The sequence below is a fragment of the Mauremys reevesii genome, linkage group 3 (genome assembly GCF_016161935.1).
Source record: "Mauremys reevesii isolate NIE-2019 linkage group 3, ASM1616193v1, whole genome shotgun sequence".
Taxonomy (NCBI): domain Eukaryota; kingdom Metazoa; phylum Chordata; order Testudines; family Geoemydidae; genus Mauremys; species Mauremys reevesii.
The window spans coordinates 137,815,705-137,834,114 of record NC_052625.1 but is presented as its reverse complement, the minus strand read 5'-3'; the positions used below and the strand labels follow the sequence as shown (position 1 = coordinate 137,834,114).

The 18,410-nt window shown below is 41.5% G+C and overlaps 1 long non-coding RNA gene across 1 annotated transcript in view; it reads left to right on the top strand.

The window, feature by feature from the left end:
• Positions 1-5,077: 5,077 nt before the first annotated feature.
• The window catches only part of LOC120402250, a 47,548-nt gene continuing 34,215 nt past the window's right edge, over positions 5,078-18,410 (top strand). The window contains exons 1-2 of the long non-coding RNA XR_005597080.1: positions 5,078-5,134; positions 13,644-13,725. This is a non-coding gene — a long non-coding RNA (uncharacterized LOC120402250). The remainder of the gene's footprint in view (positions 5,135-13,643; positions 13,726-18,410) is intronic.

Sequence of the window (18,410 nt, the reverse complement as noted above, 5' to 3'; positions counted from 1 at the left end):
GCAGGAGAACTGGTGTATAATGATGTTTATGAGAGAAACCTACCTAGCAGGTGGGGTTCTGTCTGAATCTTTCCTGGGTTCCATTTCTGCAAAACATGTTGATCTCACTGAATTGGCAGTTCCCATCAAACCAGCTTTTTCTTCAGCATTTTTTTGACAAACTTTAATATTGAACCTGGCCTTTTTCACTTTTGGTAAGCATCTGGCAGAAGAGTTACATTGAAAAAAGAATGAAAGGCAGAAAATTATGGGAGTCAGGGGGATCACCTGACACTAGGGAGTGACTACGGGATCAAAGTCAAGGAAGTTGAGCAGAAAGGGAAGGATGGAGTGAGGCTCAAAGGGACAATGATCTGGTTGAGTTAGGAAGAGAGGAAAGGGTAGAAAATAAACTAGAAACAGAAAAGGGAGGGAGAAAATCTCTAAAGGTTTGGATAAGCATCTAAATTTATATACTACTGCCAGTGAGATCTATGCTTATATATAAGGCATATTGAGTCCATCTCACTAGCTCTTGTCAAACTACGGTACCACAAACCTTGTTAAATTTTGCCTTCTATGTCCCTAGAGTTATAGATGCTCATCTGTTTAAACATCTGGAAAGCTGCTTGCAAGAAACCTAAATAGAATCCAAATGAATAAATGTAACTTGGAATGAATATATTAGGGATACAGATTCAGCACACCCCTGACTCACTCCAGAATAATATTTCCCTGATTGTGGATAGCAAATCAAGTGTTTTGCTTGCTTCAGTACTAATTCTTGATCTCTAGACTTCATTTGGTTTTAGCACATATTTTTGTATATTCACTGTATTATTAAATGTATCCTTTAAAATTTGATTGAATCTTTTTAGTATTACAAGTGACTAATTCAATAAAGGCCAAACCAACATTTTGCAGCACATCAAACATCTTATCTTAAAAGAGAATAAGACAACATCTTCTTGTTGCTATTAATCATCATTTTGCGCGTGCACGCACACACACAGAGTGAGATGGCTTGATAAGACAGTAACTAGGAAAACAGCATTTTTGTCTCTCCCTCAGGGGAAAGAAAAGAGAGCATATCTCCTTATGTTTGTATTTCCATGACATACTTCAACAAAATGCATCCACGGTAAGGGTTCTCATTGTCTAGCTGATTTGCCAGAGAAATCTCTGCAGCAAAAGCAGATCACTCTGATAAGATGAAGAGTCTGTCAAGAAAAAAAGGAGCTATTTGATTTATTTTAAGAGGCATGTCAACGTAATGATTCAGGGAACTTGCCTCTGGAGATGACCATTCTGTAAACTGCATTAACAGTCCAGAGACTCTATGAAGTGAAAAGAGTTTTGCATTATTCAGAATGTTTGTCCCAATAGATTTGCAAGAAACTGACTGTGCTGAGTTTCCTATGTTGCATCTTTTAAAGATTTTCTTTGATTAATTCCATTGAAAAGATGGAGGCCTCATGCACATGAATGTGTACCCTTGCTTGCTTATCACTGAATCCTAGGTGTTCTATTTGTCACCGCCTTATCCTCTTCCCATTAACTGTCATTTTATCTGCCAGGGTGTAGGATGGTTACCCCAGCATCCCAGCAATCCTTCTCCATGAAATGACTGGGAAAAAAAGAATAGCACATGCCCAATCCCTCAGGATCAAGGTTCACCAGCTATAGCGGGTCAGAAAATGGTGTTTGTTTTTGGGACAACATTTTGACAAAAACAAAAAAAAATGGGTTTTGTCTAAATTTTTCACAGCAAATTTAGTATTTTTTTGTAAAAATTCAAATGCAAATATTTTGGCTGAAAACTGAAATATTTCAGTTCAGAAACTCTGCTACCATGCCATATGGGAGTTTTAGTTTAGTGCCTCATGCTCCCATTCTCTTCTATAGGCTGGACTTCCAGGTCAGACTACATTTCCCATGATACCCCACTGTCTCTCACCTCTTAGAGAGGGGACTCCGTGGCAGTGGTGAATCATGGGAGATTAAAGGGAAAGGATGAGATTTTTTTAGGCTATCTGAAGAGAAGCGTGAAACATTCCCAAACATGATCATCCCTTAATGGAGCAGAATACCCTATGTATATTAGCTTGTGTCCATAAATGTTATTGTTGGACATTTACAGTATTCTAAAGAGCCTTTAGCTATGTTCTATTAAGCTATGTAGTTCTAATTGAGGATCTTGCTCTGATATCATTCCTCACACCGAGTCCTACCTTAGTCTGCAAGAAATCCCACTGATTTCAGGTGGACTGTCTGAGTAGTAAGATACTACAAAAACTAAGGGTTGCAATATCTTGTCCTCAGCAATTTTGGCACAAAACATAAAGCTAGTCCCATTATTCCTTGTATTTTTTTATTTTATTATTAGTTTGTCAAATACATTATTCACATATATGTTTTTTGCATTATTTACCCAACTCTAATGGTAGTCAGGAACTGCATTACCTCTCGAGGTGTGCACACTGGCCAACTTGCCTTCAGTATACTCAGAAATCAAAACCCTGCCTACTCTGTAGCAAGCTGAACCTGAATGTTGATGCAAGGCCCTCATGTTTCTGCAGCACACACATGCTGCATTCTTGTGGCAGCTTCAGGTACATTTTTTAAAAATTGATGTGTGAGTGCAGTGAGAAAGAACAAAACAGCCCTTGTGTTATTTATTTTGTGCTAGATTGTCCCAGCCCTTACTCAGCTCTGTTTGTGACTCCAGACACTGTGGTGAGAGAAGGGGCTACTTCCTGCAGCAAATAAGTGTGTGGGGAGCAGATTGGGTGGACAGGTATGAGGATAATGACCTAAGTTTCTAGAGGGGCTAGTGAAGTTTTATTGCAATGAAAAAGAATAAGACTGCTCCTTATGTCCCTTATGTTATCTATTTCATGGTAGATTCTCCAAACCTGTACTCAGCTGTGTTTCTGATAGAGCACTGAGGTCTTTCCCTAAGATGAAAGCCCACATGACAAAACCAATTTACTGCAACTTCCTCTATGCATCATTTGCTCAGTCACTGAAGAATGGAGGCGATCAAGGAGGGGGACACACATTTCTCTTTATTCAAACTAAATATCTCTCCATGAAACTATCTTTGAAGTATTAAAACATAATAGAATATTATCTATGAATATCACTTAGAAGGTGCTCCATTGTGTGTCTAAGAAACAGAAGTGCTGAAGGGGGCCGTGAGCTATTGGACCCCAAGATTGATAGAGTCTTTAGAGAGTGTGCAAATAGATCTAGAGTTGTTTCCCTCTGCATCAGGACTTTCTCTTAGCTGGCAATAGAAACAAATTGGCAAACTCTGCAGGTGTCTACAGATCTTTCTTCTCACATAAAGAGAAGGAATTGAGGAACTGTAAATAACACAAAGCAGAAGGAGAAGAAATCAGGAGAAAGTAATAAATTATTACCCAGCCAAATTGTAAACAAACTCTAAGAGACTTTTCCAGCTTAATGTAATACTGAATGGGAAAAAAATAGATGATTCCCGTTTCTATGATATAGATCGGGGTTGGCAACCTCCCTCGGCCCGCGCCGCTTCCCGCAACTCCCATTGGCCTGGAGTGGCAAACCGCAGCCAGTGGGAGCTGCAATCAGCTGAACCTGTGGATGAGGCAGGTAAACAAACTGGCCCGGCCCGCCAGGGTGCTTACCCTGGCGAGCCGTGTTCCGGAGGTTTCCGACCCCTGCTATATATCCTATTTCATTCCACAGAGAAACAAAGTGAGAATGAGTGGGAATAAAAGAATTTTATATTTAATGGTAATTCTAGTTTCCAATTCTTCCCTTTTAAAGAATTGAAATGACGGGGCTTTCCTAATTCACTTTTCTTGGGGAAAAATGCAGGCAAAGCAAAATAAGGAGTTGATCCGGTGAGGTGCTGAGTGCCTACAACTCCCATTGATATCAAACTCTCACCAGATTGGGTCCTAAATATTTTACAAAAAATACTGGAGAGGAAGGTTTAATAAACAGTACTTTACTTTTGACCTGGGAAGGCATGGGGAGGAGCCTTGGAGAATTTAGCACATGTGAAGCAGTGAGGTTTTTGGCACAAGGGAGAAATGCTCCTTCTCTTTTCCTCCCCCTTGTGGGGAGCATCTGAGGAGGCTTGACATTTTTGGCAGAAAGTTTTAATTTTTCTGCAAATTACACTTGTGGTCAACAATACAGCAACAAATTACCTACACCTAGATCCCATGGATTTGTGCGTTATGTAAAAACAATTAATGAGATAGGATAGACAAGTTAAAAAACCCTGAAGTCATTTCAGTTTTATGCTGACACCACTAGTCAAAGCCTCAAAAACTCTTAAGTTTCATAGCCTGGTGCAGGCAGAGAGAAAGCCTGAGACTTTAGTTGCCAAGCAACTGTGATCCTCTCAGACAACTGGAATAAAACAAATTGGCTGGTGCCAAATGGCCTTTCACCTCACTTCTTTAAAGTAAAATTAAAGTGAAAGAGTTACCTAGAAGAAACCAAAAGATACTGAAACTAATTGCTCTTTTAAAAGGACATGCATGAGAAACTTTTATAATTTTGGGGACCACTTGCAGTGGGGTAGCTGTTCCTCAGCGAATGCCTTAGTGATTCATTCATCTTTTTTTTTTCCTTCTGGGTAATAGCCAATTGCTGATTATCAAAGGCTGGTAAACACTTTCTATCCTGCTTCTCAGCTTTTGAGCACTGTGAAAGAGGAACTTTTATGATGCCCTACATTCAGTTGCCAGTTATATCCTGCAAGTCAGAGAGACTGACTTTCACCAGAGACATCTCCCTAACTGCTACTGTATACCAGACCTATCTTCTATAGTCTGACAGAAGAACAATCTCAGTAACTCTAAACCCTAATAAGCTTAATATATACAATATAAGCCATAATCTCTTCTCTGATTTCTCTAGATAATATTGTAATAAGCCCCAATAGTCCCTTGTTTCATAGTATAACTTCAGTTCGTTTGCTTTATATCTGAGGCTTTTGAGTGAGATGATATCAAGTTCTTTTTGGAGTTTATATTTCGTTTGATTCTAAATCATAAACAACAAAAATCAAACTTATCCAAACATTCACTCTTTTCTATTTAGACCCTGATCCTGCAATCGGATCTGCAAAGTTATTCTTGAGTGGGGCCAACTAAAGGTTTGGAGCTTTAGATTGTAAATTCTTTGGTGTAGGAGCTGCCTGTTTTTTAACTTCGGCAGTGTACCATTCCAACTTATTGTGCTGTTTGTTAAAGATGTTTGTTAACGTTTGTTTGTTACTGGTAATAATATAATAATAATAATTTTGTCACACACTGTCCTGTAGCAAGGTTGCTTACCTCATTTTATATACCGCAGGAGCTCATTTATCATTTCAAGTAAACATACAAATTCAGAGGCAGTTGTCTTTAAAGCCTAGTGCAGTGTTTCCCAAACTTGGGACGCCACTTGTTTAGGGAAAGCCCCTGAAGGGCCGGGCCAGTTTGTTTACCTGCTGCATCCGCAGGTCCAGCCAATCGCGGCTCCAACTGGCCATGGTTTGCTGCTCCAGGCCAATGGGAGCCGTTGGAAGCAGCGGCCAGCACATCCCTCGGCCTGCGCTGCTTCCAGCAGCCCCCATTGGCCTGGAGCAACAAACCACAGCCAGTGGGAGCCACGATCGGCCGGACCTGCGGACACGGCAGGCAGGGGCGGCTCTAGGTATTTTGCCGCCCCAAGCACGGCAGGCAGGCTGCCTTTGGCAGCTTGCCTGCGGGAGGTCCCCGGTCCCACGGATTCGGCAGCATGCCTGCAGGAGGTTCGCCGAAGCCGTGGGACCAGCAGACCCTCTGCAGGCATGCCACCGAAGGCAACCTGCCTGCCGCCCTTGTGGCGACCGGCAGAGCGCCCCCTGTGGCTTGCCACCCCAGGCACGCGCTTGGCGTGATGGTGCCTGGAGCCGCCCCTTTCGGCAGGTAAACAAACCGGCGCGGCCTGCCAGGGGCTTTCCCTAAACAAGTGGCATCCCAAGTTTGGGAAACACTGGCCTAGTGGAAAGTATGCAATATGGAAGCAGTGGTTTCTTATGAAGTTTGGTCACAAGTATGTTTCTTGTCTAGGTAAATTTCAGAGGAAAAACACAATGTTCTCACTCCAGTCCGGTAACTGCCCTCAGCAGTCTTTCAGAAGTGGCTCCACTTAAAGTCACCTAAGTTTTACTTTCACTTATAAGTCTGAATTGGGAGATAATCCATTTGTTCTACTTCAGTTTCTTAGATGAAAGTTAAACTTTTGAAGCACCCTAATTACCTGCAAAATGCATCAACTGGGCAGGAAGTGGAAGACTAGGATGGAGGTGGAGCGATTTAAAGGAAAAACGATTAAGTTAATTACTGTTATGAGCTAAGATGCCCTTTTTCAACATTACTTTTGCAGCACCATAGCCACTTTCTGTTCTCACATTCCACCAAAACATTGCAACTGGAGCTGAGTAGACATCAGAATTCCTGTTCTATGGGAAATTTTGAGGTTGCAACATTTTTTTCATCCCAAATCAGGTTGAAGAGTCAAAATATTGACTTTTTCATTAATTGAAAAGATCAGAAAAAAATTGATTCAGAAATGGTTGAAATGTTTTGTTCTGAGTCAGTTCAACATTCAATTGCATTTCCTTATGGTACTACATTGCCTCATAGGAGCTGTAGCACCTCATGCCCTCATTCTTCCCAATGAGCTGGACTCCCCATCTGGACTACCTCTCCCATGCTGCATTGTAGTCATATGGATGCACCACATGGCGCAGTCAGAGGTGATACTAATGTGCATCATGGGAGATGTAATATGGCCAAGAAAGCTACCCTATCAGGGACAATGGGGGCAAGAAGCACCCAAACTACAGTTCTCAGGAAGCTCTGCTGCACCATCAAGAGATGCAGTTTAATGTTGAACTAACTCAAAACAAAAGAGTTCATTTCAGTTCAAGAAACAGAAATATTTTGATTTTTTTCCAATGAAAAACAAATTGAAAGTTATCAAAATTGCAATTTTCCCACAGAAATTTTCAATGTTGTGGAAAGTGCATTTTCCATTGAAAATGATCTTGACAGAAAATTCCTGACCAACTCTAATTGTGTTGCAAACTGCTATTTTAAGAGTATTCAAGTAAGTGGGGATACCAGAAGAACTCTGATGAGCTAAGAGGCATGATTCATCATTGCCTTGTAGCCTTGCCAGGGAATAACTCTGTGCTGCCTTCACAGCAGGTCCTGGTGCGGTATGTGTTTCAGGCAAGCCTGGGATGAGCGTTAATATTTGTAACATGTTGCCAGCTGACCAGGTCAAGGGCAGTCTACCCTCATGGTCAGAGCAAATATCATGCCTTGTGGCTAGGGTCAAAGACATAGTCAGGAGCCAAAGCCAAGGGAAAAACCTGAAGGTAGAAACTGTATACCAGAGCTGAGGGACAAGCCTGGATCCATAGCCGAGAGTCAAACTGGAGGGCAGAAACTGAAGCAAACAGGTATCAAGCAACAAGGCGTACATGGCAGGGGCAGGACAGAGGCAAGGCAGGAGTAGCAGGAACAAGATAACACGGGAGCAGGCACAGTGGTGGGTACGAGCATCAAGAAACCAGCAAGCTGCTGCTGCTGGCTCTGCAGTCCATCAGGTGGCATGGCTAATCAGGCAGCCTGCTACAGGCTAGCTCTACTGATGAGACTGCCTAGAGACTGGCACTGCTGCAGGCCCTCATTCCTGACACAGGCGCGTGCCCAAATATGAGGAGGCATGGAGTGTTCTGATGTCCTGAGCATGCTATGCCCTGGAATAGCCCACCTCAGGCCAGATCCTTCCCTGGTGTAAATTGGCATGGCTCAGTTGACTTCTGGGGAGCTATGGTGGATTTACACCAGCCAACAATCCGGCTACTCATCTCTAATGTTCGTATTAGAGCGATCAAGGGCCATTCTTTGCTCGTTGTGCTATATAGGGAGCAGACCTAGGGCAGCACCCAACCAACCCCTTAGCTCCCAAATATACTTCTCTTCTGTTTCTTCTCTTAATATGGATTTTTGTGCTGTTTGATACGTTTTCCAATTTATTTTTCAAAGAGCAGCTGTTTGGGGATAGTAATCTCTTTGGAAAACAATATACTCAATGGATTTTTTTCTTCCCTCATTTTTTTAATCACCAGGAATTTATGCATGAAAAAGAGTTTTCTATTGCTAAGGACTTTATCCTCTCTTGTGTCTTGTTCCTCAACCAAATTCATAATCCTTTGTTTGTAGCTTCCTAATCATCCTCTTCTGCTGTTACATCACAATCATCAGATTATGACAGCAAATTAGGAATTTGTAGCATAAGCAGTGACCATGATTTTAGGCCCAATACTTCTTCCACAGAAGTCAGTGGAAATGTTTTTCTTTTTCTTCTGTGAAAGCAAATTTGAGGGCCTTATTAATTCAGGTACACGTGCTGGGTAATAGAATGAAAAGAGTCCATGTTTCTAAAACTAAACTGCCTTTTATTATGAGAACTATTTACAGAGATGCTGTCACTGAACCTGGCATTCAAACCATGGGTACACAGACTGACTCCCTGATTTATCCTCCAAATTGTTTACTTCTGGAACCTGTATTCCTCTCTCCAAGTTCCTTGCAGTTGCTACACCTATGCTCCCACAAATGTTAAATGGAAAAGAAGCAAAGAAAAATGGAAAAATTATTTCTAAAGAGGACTTTTTTCCAAGTTCTCCATAAGATGTTAATGAGAATTCAAGCAATATGAGAGACTAACAGAAAGTTAGTCTTTGTCTAACATATGAACACAGGTCGATGGATTTATGCTCTCTCATAGTACCTCTGAGTTTGGCCTGTAAAGATTAATGAATGAATAAGAGCACTTCATCTCCTGTAAAATTAGTACAAGAGAATGGAGGAAAACAATAACTGATTACAAAAAAGTATCATGTTGTTATGTATTAGTTAGTTAATTATTATGACAGAGTTTGAAACTGCCATCACTTTGTAACTTCAATCTTGTTAATATTATTCAGTTTGTAAAGCATCTTAAGGCACTGTATAAGTGCAAAATATTATTTGAGTCCTGACAGGAATTGAAATTAGGGGAGGTGTTCGAATTTACAGTGGGGGTGTCAGGACCAATGAGATATATAAAAGAGATATGAATAAAGTAAATGTTTTGTTAGGATGGTGCAAATTTAACATAAGAATAATGCAAGTTACACCAAAGTGCATAACAGGTCTAGATTTAAAAAAATACTTTTTTTTTAATTTATATATATTTAATTTAAAGTGACTTTTGAAAAGTAAGCCATCATGGGACAAGAGGGAAGTCCTCTGATGGATCAGTAACTGGTTAAAAGATGGGAAACAAAGGGTAGGAATAAATTATCAGTTTTCAGAATGGAGAGAGATAAATAGTGGTATCCCTGAGGGGTCGGTACTGGGACCATTACTGTTCAACATACTCATAAATGATCTGGAAAAATGGGTAAACAGTGAAGTGGCAAAATTTGCAGATGATACAAAACTATTCAAGATAGTTAAGTCCCAGGCAGACTGTGAAGAATTACAAAGGGATCTCACAAAACTGGGTGACTGAGCAACAAAAATGGGAGATGAAATTCAATGTTGATAAATGCAAAGTAAGGCACATTGGAAAACAATCTCAACTATACATACAAAATGAAGGAGTCTGAATTAGCTGTTAACACTCAAGAAAGAGATCTTGGAGTCATTATGGATAGTTCTCTGAAAACATCTACTCAATGTGCAGCGGCAGTCAATGATTCCCAACATTTTTTTTGCTTTTTTAAAAAGAACAGGAGTACTTGTGGCACCTTAGAGACTAACAAATGTATTTGAGCATAAGCTTTCGTGGGCCCACTTCATCGGATGCATAGAATGAAACATATAGTGAGGAGATATATATACATACGGAGAACATGAAAAGCTGGGAGTTGCCCAACCAACTCTAAGAGGCTAATTAATTAAGATGCACTATTGTCAGCAAGAGAAAAAAAACTTTTGTAGTGATAATCAAGATAGCCCATTTAAGACAGTTTGACAAGAAGGTGTGAGGATACTTAACATGGAGAAATAGATTCAATGTGTAATGGCTCAGCCATTCCCAGGCTTTATTTAAGCCTAAATTGATTGTATCTAGTTTGCATATTAATTCAGTTTCTCCTCCCTTGGTTTTCACTCAACTGCTAGAACAGGGCCTCATCCTCCCTGATTGAACTAACCTTGTTATCTCTAGCTTGCTTCTTGCTTGCATATATAAACCTGCCCCTGGAAATTTCCACTACTTGCATCCGAAGAAGTGGGTATTCACCCACGAAAGCTCATGCTGCAAAACGTCTGTTAGTCTATAAGGTGCCACAGGATTCTTTGCTGCTTCTACAGAACCAGACTAACAACGGCTACCCCTCTGATACTTGACATATTAATTCAAGTTCAGCAATTTCTAGTTGGAGTCTGTTTTTGAAGCTTTTCTGTTGCAAAATTGCCACCTTTAAATCTGTTACTGAATGGCCAGAGAGGTTGAAGTGTTCTCCTACTGGTTTTTGAATGTTATGATTCCAGATGTCAGATTTGTGTCCATTTATTCTTTTGCATAGAGACTGTCCGGTTTGGCCAATGTACATGGCAGAGGGACATTGCTGGCACATGATGGCATATATCACATTGGTAGATGTGCAGGTGAACGAGCCCCTGATGGCGTGGCTGATGTGATTGGGTCCTATTATGGTGTCACTTGAATACATATGTGGACAGAGTTGGCATCGGGCTTTGTTGCAAGGATAGGTTCCTGGGTTAGTATTGTTGTTCTGTGGTGTGTGGTTGCTGGTGAGTATGTGCTTCAGGTTGGGGGGCTGTCTGTAAGCGAGGACAGGCCTGTCTCCCAAGATCTGAGAGAGTGAGGGATCATCTTTCAGGATAGGTTGTAGATCTTTGATGATGCACTGGAGAGGTTTTAGTTGGGTGAAGAAGGTAATGGCTAGTGGCGTTCTGTTATTTTCTGTGTTGGGCCTGTCTTGTAGTAGGTGACTTCTGGGTACTCTTCTGGCTCTGTCAATCTGTTTTTTCACTTCAGCAGGTGGGTATTTTTAGAATGTTTTAAGAATGCTTGATAGAGATCTTGTAGGTGTTTGTCTCTGTCTGAGGGATTGGAGCAAATGGGGTTGTATCTTAGAGCTTGGCTGTAGACAATGGATCATGTGGTGTCCTGGATGGAAGCTGGAGGCATGTAGGTAAGTATAGCGGTCAGTAGGTTTCCGGTATAGGGTGGTGTTTATGTGACCATCGCTTATTAGCACAGTAGTGTCAAGGAAATGGACCGCTTGTGTGGATTGGTCTAGGCTGAGGTTGATGGTGGGATGGAAATTGTTGAAATCATGGTGGAATTCCTCAAGGGCTTCTTTTCCATGGGTCCATATGATGAAGATGTCATCAATGTAGCACAAGTAGAGTAGGGGCGTTAGGAGATGAGAGCTGAGGAAGCATTGTTCTAAGTCAGCCATAAAAATGTTGGCATACTATGAGGCCATGCGGGTACCCAGAGCAGTGCCACTGACTTGAAGGTATATATTGTCCCCAAATGTGAAATAGTTCTGGGTGAGGACAAAGTCGCAAAGTTCAGCCACCAGGTTTGGCATGTAACTAGTTCAAAAAACTGGGGGGGGGGGTGTCGGGGAAATTCAAGGGGGGTGTAGGGAAATCACTGCAGAACCAAATAAACGTAGACCATCCCTAAAAGGTGTTTATCCAATCTGTTCCTAAAAACCTCAACGGATGGGGATTCTAGAATTTAACTGCCCTTGTAGTTAAAAAGTTTTTCCTACTATCTAACCTAAATATCCCTTGCTACAGATTAAGTCCATTACTTCTTGTCCTACCTTCAGTGGACATGGAGAACAATTGATCATTGTCTTCTTCATAACAGCTCCTAACATATTTGAAAATTATCACATCCTCCTCAGTCTTCTTTTCTCAAAACTAAACATGCCCAGTTTTTTAACCTTTCTTTATAGGTCAAGTTTGCTAAACCTTTTATCATTTTTGTTGCTCTGCTCAGATTCTCTCCTGTTTATACATATCTTTCCTAAAGTGTGGCACCTGGAACTGGAGCCAGTATTCCAACTGAGGACTCCCCAGTGGTGAGCAGAATGGTACAATTACCTTCCGTGTCTTACATATAACACTGCTGTTAGTGCACTCCAGAATTATATTACTCTTTTTCACAGCTGCATCACATTGTTGACTCATATTCAATTTGTGATCCACCGTAACCCCCAGATCCTTTTGAGAAGTACTATCACATTGTCAGTGTTTCCCCCTTTTGTAGATGTGCATTTGATTTTTCCTTCCTAAGTGAAGTACTTTGTACTTGTCTTTACTGAATTTCATCTCATTGATTTCAGACCAATTCTTCAATTTGTGAAGGTTGTTTTGAATTCTAATCATATCCTCCAAAGTGTTTGCAACCCCTTCCAGCTTGGCATCATCCCCACATTTATAAGCATACTCTCTGTCCCATTATCCAACTCATTAATGAAAATATTGAACAGTATCGGACCCAGGACTCACCCCTGTGAAACCCCACTAGATATATTTTCTACCATTTTTCAACAAGTTGTGCACCCACCTTATAGTAATTTCATCTAGCTCACATTTTCCTCATTTTGCTTATAAAACTATCAGGTGAGACTGTGTCAAAAGCCTTAGTAAAATCAAGATATATCATGTGTGCTGTCCCCCCCCACAACTCACTAGGACAGTAACCCTGTCAAAGAAGAAAATTGGTTAGGTTTGGCATGTTTTTTTTCTTGACAAATCCATGTTAGCTATTCCTTATAACTCTATTAGCTACTAGGTGCTTACAAATTAATTATTTAATAATTTGTTCCAGTATCTTTCAGGGCATCAAAATTAGACTATAATTCCCCAGGTCCTCTTTGTTCCCCTTTTTAAAGATACATGTTTGCTATTCTGACATGTATGAAGCTTTTGGGCACAATGAAATGGACAAACATAAATTTGGTATCTCACTTAAAATTTTCACTCAGATAAATAATGAGCCAGCTCCTCAGCTGTTGTAAATCATGATAGCTCCACTGAAAATCCTGGGTATTGATGGAGGTACACTGATTTACACAAGATGAGGATCTGATCCACTGTTTCATACAGTAAGACAGGGAGTACTGAAATTCTCCCACTCCCAGAAAACTGTATGTTGCAAAGGTTTTATTTCTTCTTCTTTCACTCATTTTATGCCCTTTATACACCTTTCCAATTGGAGATTGGGCAGGCCAAAGAGAAGGGCCACACTCTTCCTCCTCTATCTGTTCTTTCTTTCTGTATTCCCTTCGGTTTTGCTAGCCAGATGTATGCCTTTTGTTCTTCAAGTGAAACAGCAAGAGTGACCTTTGTTCAAGAGTGGCCACCAAACATATTAGCACTGATAACGGAAATGGAGTCTGAGCTATTGCATCTAGAAGACAATTGAGATGTATTATTTGTTTGTTCTGTTTTTCTTCACACAATTTTTTTTGTCATAAAATTGTCACAGTATTTGTCTTTCTTAAAATATTGCTTTTACCTTCAGGGACTCTCAGATCACAAATATGGATTGCTAATGATAGATCTGTCTTCTTTTTTCCCTAGGAAGTCTCCTTATCCTTATGGCTGTAAAAATCTATCTGTCCTATATCTTCTTCCCAAGAGAAATGATCTTTTAACAAAGGTGGTAAGTTTTCATACTCAGAATTCTCAAGTAGCCTGAATACTGTCAGATGCCTTACTCATGATTGATGGACCATTTTGCTGACTTTGTTTTGAAGAGTTTCGTTATCTTTTAGAATTGCTTGAGAACTTGCTGCATACAGCAAGAATTTTTTCATATTGAACACTTTGTCTTTGCAAATCTATAGTCTCAGAGAAGGATTCTACTCTTTATTTTAATTGCAATTACTGGGCTTGTGTCTCCTTTAAATAAGAGTCCTTTTACATATGTTGGCTGTGTAAAGGCACATTAAAGCAGGTGCAAATTTTTAAGGAACCTTTGCATTTCTAGCACAGCATTTCTAACAGGGACTTAAGATAAATGAGAGTAAGATTCAAAAAGTCATGCCAGGAATAGATTATTTTGGGCCTGATTCACCATTGTTTTGCTCTATGTGTGATCATTTGTACCTGTGCAACATACAATCATTCTGGATTGGTAATGTCAAACACACATTTTGAACTCAATTAGCACTGGTGTAAATGACTATATATGGTGCCAATCTGGGAAGATTCAGGCTCTGTATGCCTAACAGCACATGGCTGGGATGAATTTTTGAACTAATTATCATTTGTGCTAAAATTCATGAAACTTTTGAGATTTTCAGACATTTTCACACGTACCTGCCAGATCTACATACAAAAAAGTAATACATGATCCTACAAACCATATAAACCACATTTGACACTGTTATTCTCTGAAATATTTGGGACTCTTTATTTATTTATTATGTATTGCTATTTAACCAGTTCTACTGATTGCACTTTTGAGGCTCAGGCACCCAGCTTCTCATCTTGAGACTCCAAATGTAAGAGGAGCAGTAGTAGCCACTTCCATTCGCTCTTTCAGAGACTTTGACACATAAACTCATCTTTTCTGGAGAGGAGTCTGTTTATTATCATTTCTGAAGTCAGATAAACTTTCCCATCCATATCTCAATAGCAGGGCCGGCTCCAGGGTTTTTGCCGCCCCAAGCAGCAAAAAGAAGAAGAAGAAGAAAAAAAAAAGCCGTGATCGCAGTCTGCAGCTCTACCGCCACCACGTCAGTCTTTGGCGGCAATTCGGCGGCTGGTCCTTCGCTCCGAGAGGGACTGAGGGACCCACTGCCCAATTGCCGCTGAAGACCTGCCGCCCCTTCCCGTTGGCCACTCCAAGCAACTGCTTGCTGGGGTGGTGCCTGGAGACGGCCTTGCCCAATAGTGCAATTGCAACCCAGTGCCAACAGTGGATAATACCAGCAGTAGTGAATTAATTAAGCCCCTAGTATCTCTCTAAATGGTTATGGGTTCTCCATGGAAAGTGCCAAAGCTTTTGGCACTTTAATCTTTGTGGCGAAGTACCTTCTTCTCCTCAGCAGGCTCAGTCCTTTTTAGCCTTGGAGACATAGGCTTGGGCAAGGCAAATCCTTACAGGTAGCACAGGGTCTCACAGGTTAAATAGCTATTTGTGCTGGGTTTACCACATCTTGTAAATAAGGCAACTCCTAAAAAGAGAAACTCTTCAGTGGTGATTTCAAGCTGTGGTTAGATGTTTGGCTGCATGTTCTCCCTGTGTGCTGCCCCAGCTTGTGCAGATGGCTGGCACAGCAGACCTAGAGGAAACCACCCAATGACCACAAGATCCATTAAGGTATGAAGGTGCCAGGCCAGGTTTATTGTCAACAAAGCATGTTAGTAGACTCTACAAGGATACTAAGACATGACAATGGATGCAGCTCAGTGAATGGTGGGACTTTCCACTCCCCCCTCGGCTGGACAAAGATACTTCCTCTGAGATACATTTTTATACCCTAATACAAGTTAGTATGCCTCTGACATAGTTAGTCACTGCCCCCTGACATGGCTAGTTATCACCTTGTACATCTTGGTTCAATTAAAACATCTCTATTACGTACTGTCATCCTGACCTTATCTTATATGAGGGTTCAGTGTGTTCCTCTTATCCTTGGGGAACGTTTTTGTACCACCCTTGATATTGGGGTGTTCTGGTATCACTTGATATTGGGATGTGTTTGCGTGAGTATTCTGTGACTAGCACTTCTTAAGAATGTGTATTTCTACAATATCAGCCCTGTTCTTGACAGATTCTGTAAGCAGGTCCTGCCTCATACTAGACCTCTGAAACAAGGGCATATGTCTCAGAATCTCTTCCTACTGCACAAGCGAGTATCTCTAATTAAATCTTATTTATTATAATTCATAAGTACATATGTGAGTTATCCATCAAGTTGAGGGGTGAGAAAATGTAAAGCATCAATGCATGCTGCTTTTCCCACTCAACTGATAATGCAACATACCTTCAACCAAATCCAACTACACAGAGCAATTGGATTAGCAGTTGGTAACTTCAGCTGCTGGATCCTGGCTCTCTCTCCAGTGGCAGCCCAAACTGGAGCTAGTTGGCTTAGGCTATGACTTCACTAGCAAACATTGCAGCTGCACTGCTGTAGCACTTCAGGATAGATAGTTCTTACAGCAACGGGAGGGGCATAGGCGCCAACTTCTGCTCCTGCTGGTGGGTGCTCAACCCTCCTCTGCCCCTGCCCTGGCCCCACTTCAACCCCTTCCCCAAAGTCCCTGCCCCAACTCCGCCCCCTCCCTGCCCCTATTCCAACCCATTCCCCAAATCTTGCCCCAGCCCCGCCTCTTCCACCCCTCCTCCCCTGAGCGTGCCACGTTCCCGCTCCTCCCTGGCTTCCCAGAGCAGCCAAACAGCTGTGTGGCGGCGGCTGCATAGGAAGCGCTGGGAGGTAGGCGGAGGAGTGAGGATGTGGCGCACTCAGGGGAGGGGGAGGAGGAGGAGGAGAAGGTAGGGTGGGTGAGAGAGGGGAGCTTGGCTGCAAAGCACCCACTAATTTTTCCAGCCCTGAAGCACCCACGGAATCGGCGCTTATGGGCACTGTAGTTAATCCACTTCCCCAAAAGGCAGTAGCTAGGTTGACAGAAGGATTTTTCTGTTGACCTAGCATTGTCATGACCAGGGTTAGGTGGGCTTAACTATGTGTCTCGGGGGTGTGGATTTTTCACGCCCCTGAGCAACATAGCTGGGTCAACTTTTTAGTGGAGACCTGGCCTAAATAGCTCCAGTTTAAAGCCCCACTTAATTTGAGTTAGAAATTTGTATGTGTGGATAGGGGTCAAGTTTCAGGGAAAACCATGAGCTAATACTTCAGTGAAGACAAACCACTGAATTATGAGCTCTTTGGGGTAGGGACTGTGTTTTGTTCTGTGCTTGTGTAATGCCTAGCACCTTGGGGTGCTGGTCTCTACTGAAACATAAATTAAAACACATTAAAACAAGACCTTGAGGAGTTGTGTTAACTAACACAGTCTTGAGGTCAGTGTAGATGGGGACACTCCATGCTTAATGTTGTCAGGTAGCTGTGGATAACCCTATGATTCCATTAGGGTTTTGTTAATATGATGATAAACCCAACTGCTGTGCTTATTTAACATAGTTATTAACAGGCCTCGTGCCTTGTGAAATTGCAAAAGATGCTGAATAGTCCACAGGAACCAGACCCACTAGATTATTTGCAACTCACACAGCTTTATTTTAGGAGTATCTCCTAGTAAATTAAGGTAATGAGGGACAATTCTTGGGGAGGATGGGGAGGTGTTGGGTCCCTGAGCCTGCTGGGGGCAAAAACTGCGTATAGAAACTTTATATTACTCCAGTTGTAATGGTCCCTGAGTTTTGCCTCACTTCCTTCCCCTCTTGACACACCTCATCTCCATTTCTCCTGACCCTACCATGCACCCTATGTGGAGGTGAGGGCACAAGTGGTGTGGAGGCAGCTATGCTAGATCTTTGCCATCCAAGGATTCTCCTCTGTCATCCTCAGCTGCTCCTTTAGGGTGGCTTTGTGCTGCTGAGGAAACACAGGCAGAACCCAGGCCAAGGATCTGGCTCTCAATTTTGACTAGAAGCAATAAGCAGAGGTCTTGATATTTAAAAGAAATGAAACTTTACCAATGGCTACTGCGTTTATTTTGTATATATCCATAGTAACAGAGCTCACATCAGACCTTTTGGCTTGGTCATCCACCTGGCCCTGGTTGCTATGGCTGTTCCAATGGCTTCTCATCGACTACTTAGCAATTAGACGTTTTTGCAGAAAACTGATTTCTTTGGCAATATGTAATTTTGCTGAATTGAAATCACATTCAGCAGTTCCAGCACTCCTCTAATCACTGCAGTCATCTTCACACACACACACACACACACACACACACACACACACACACACACACAAAATCAAATAGCAGAAGATGTTTATTTCGGTCAGATCAGGAATTTCCAGTGGACAGCTAATGAAAACACTTCTCCTACTGACAATAACTAAAAGTGAATTTGAGCCCTCTGAGTCACTGTATTTGCAGCCCATCTTCACAATAATCACTCTCTGCTTGACAACATGGCACCAAATAACACTAAAGCAGGTCAAGACCTAAACCATGCATGTAATTTTATATTATATATATATATATAAAACATAAAATGTACACATAATTATACAGCAAAATACTGCATTTTTTAGATTTTTCACTGATGAAGATAGCCAGTGCAGAGAGCTCTGTCAAAGACTTGGACCACCTACAGAGTTAAAAATAGCCCATATGGCTTCTATATAAAATGAATAGCTGCTA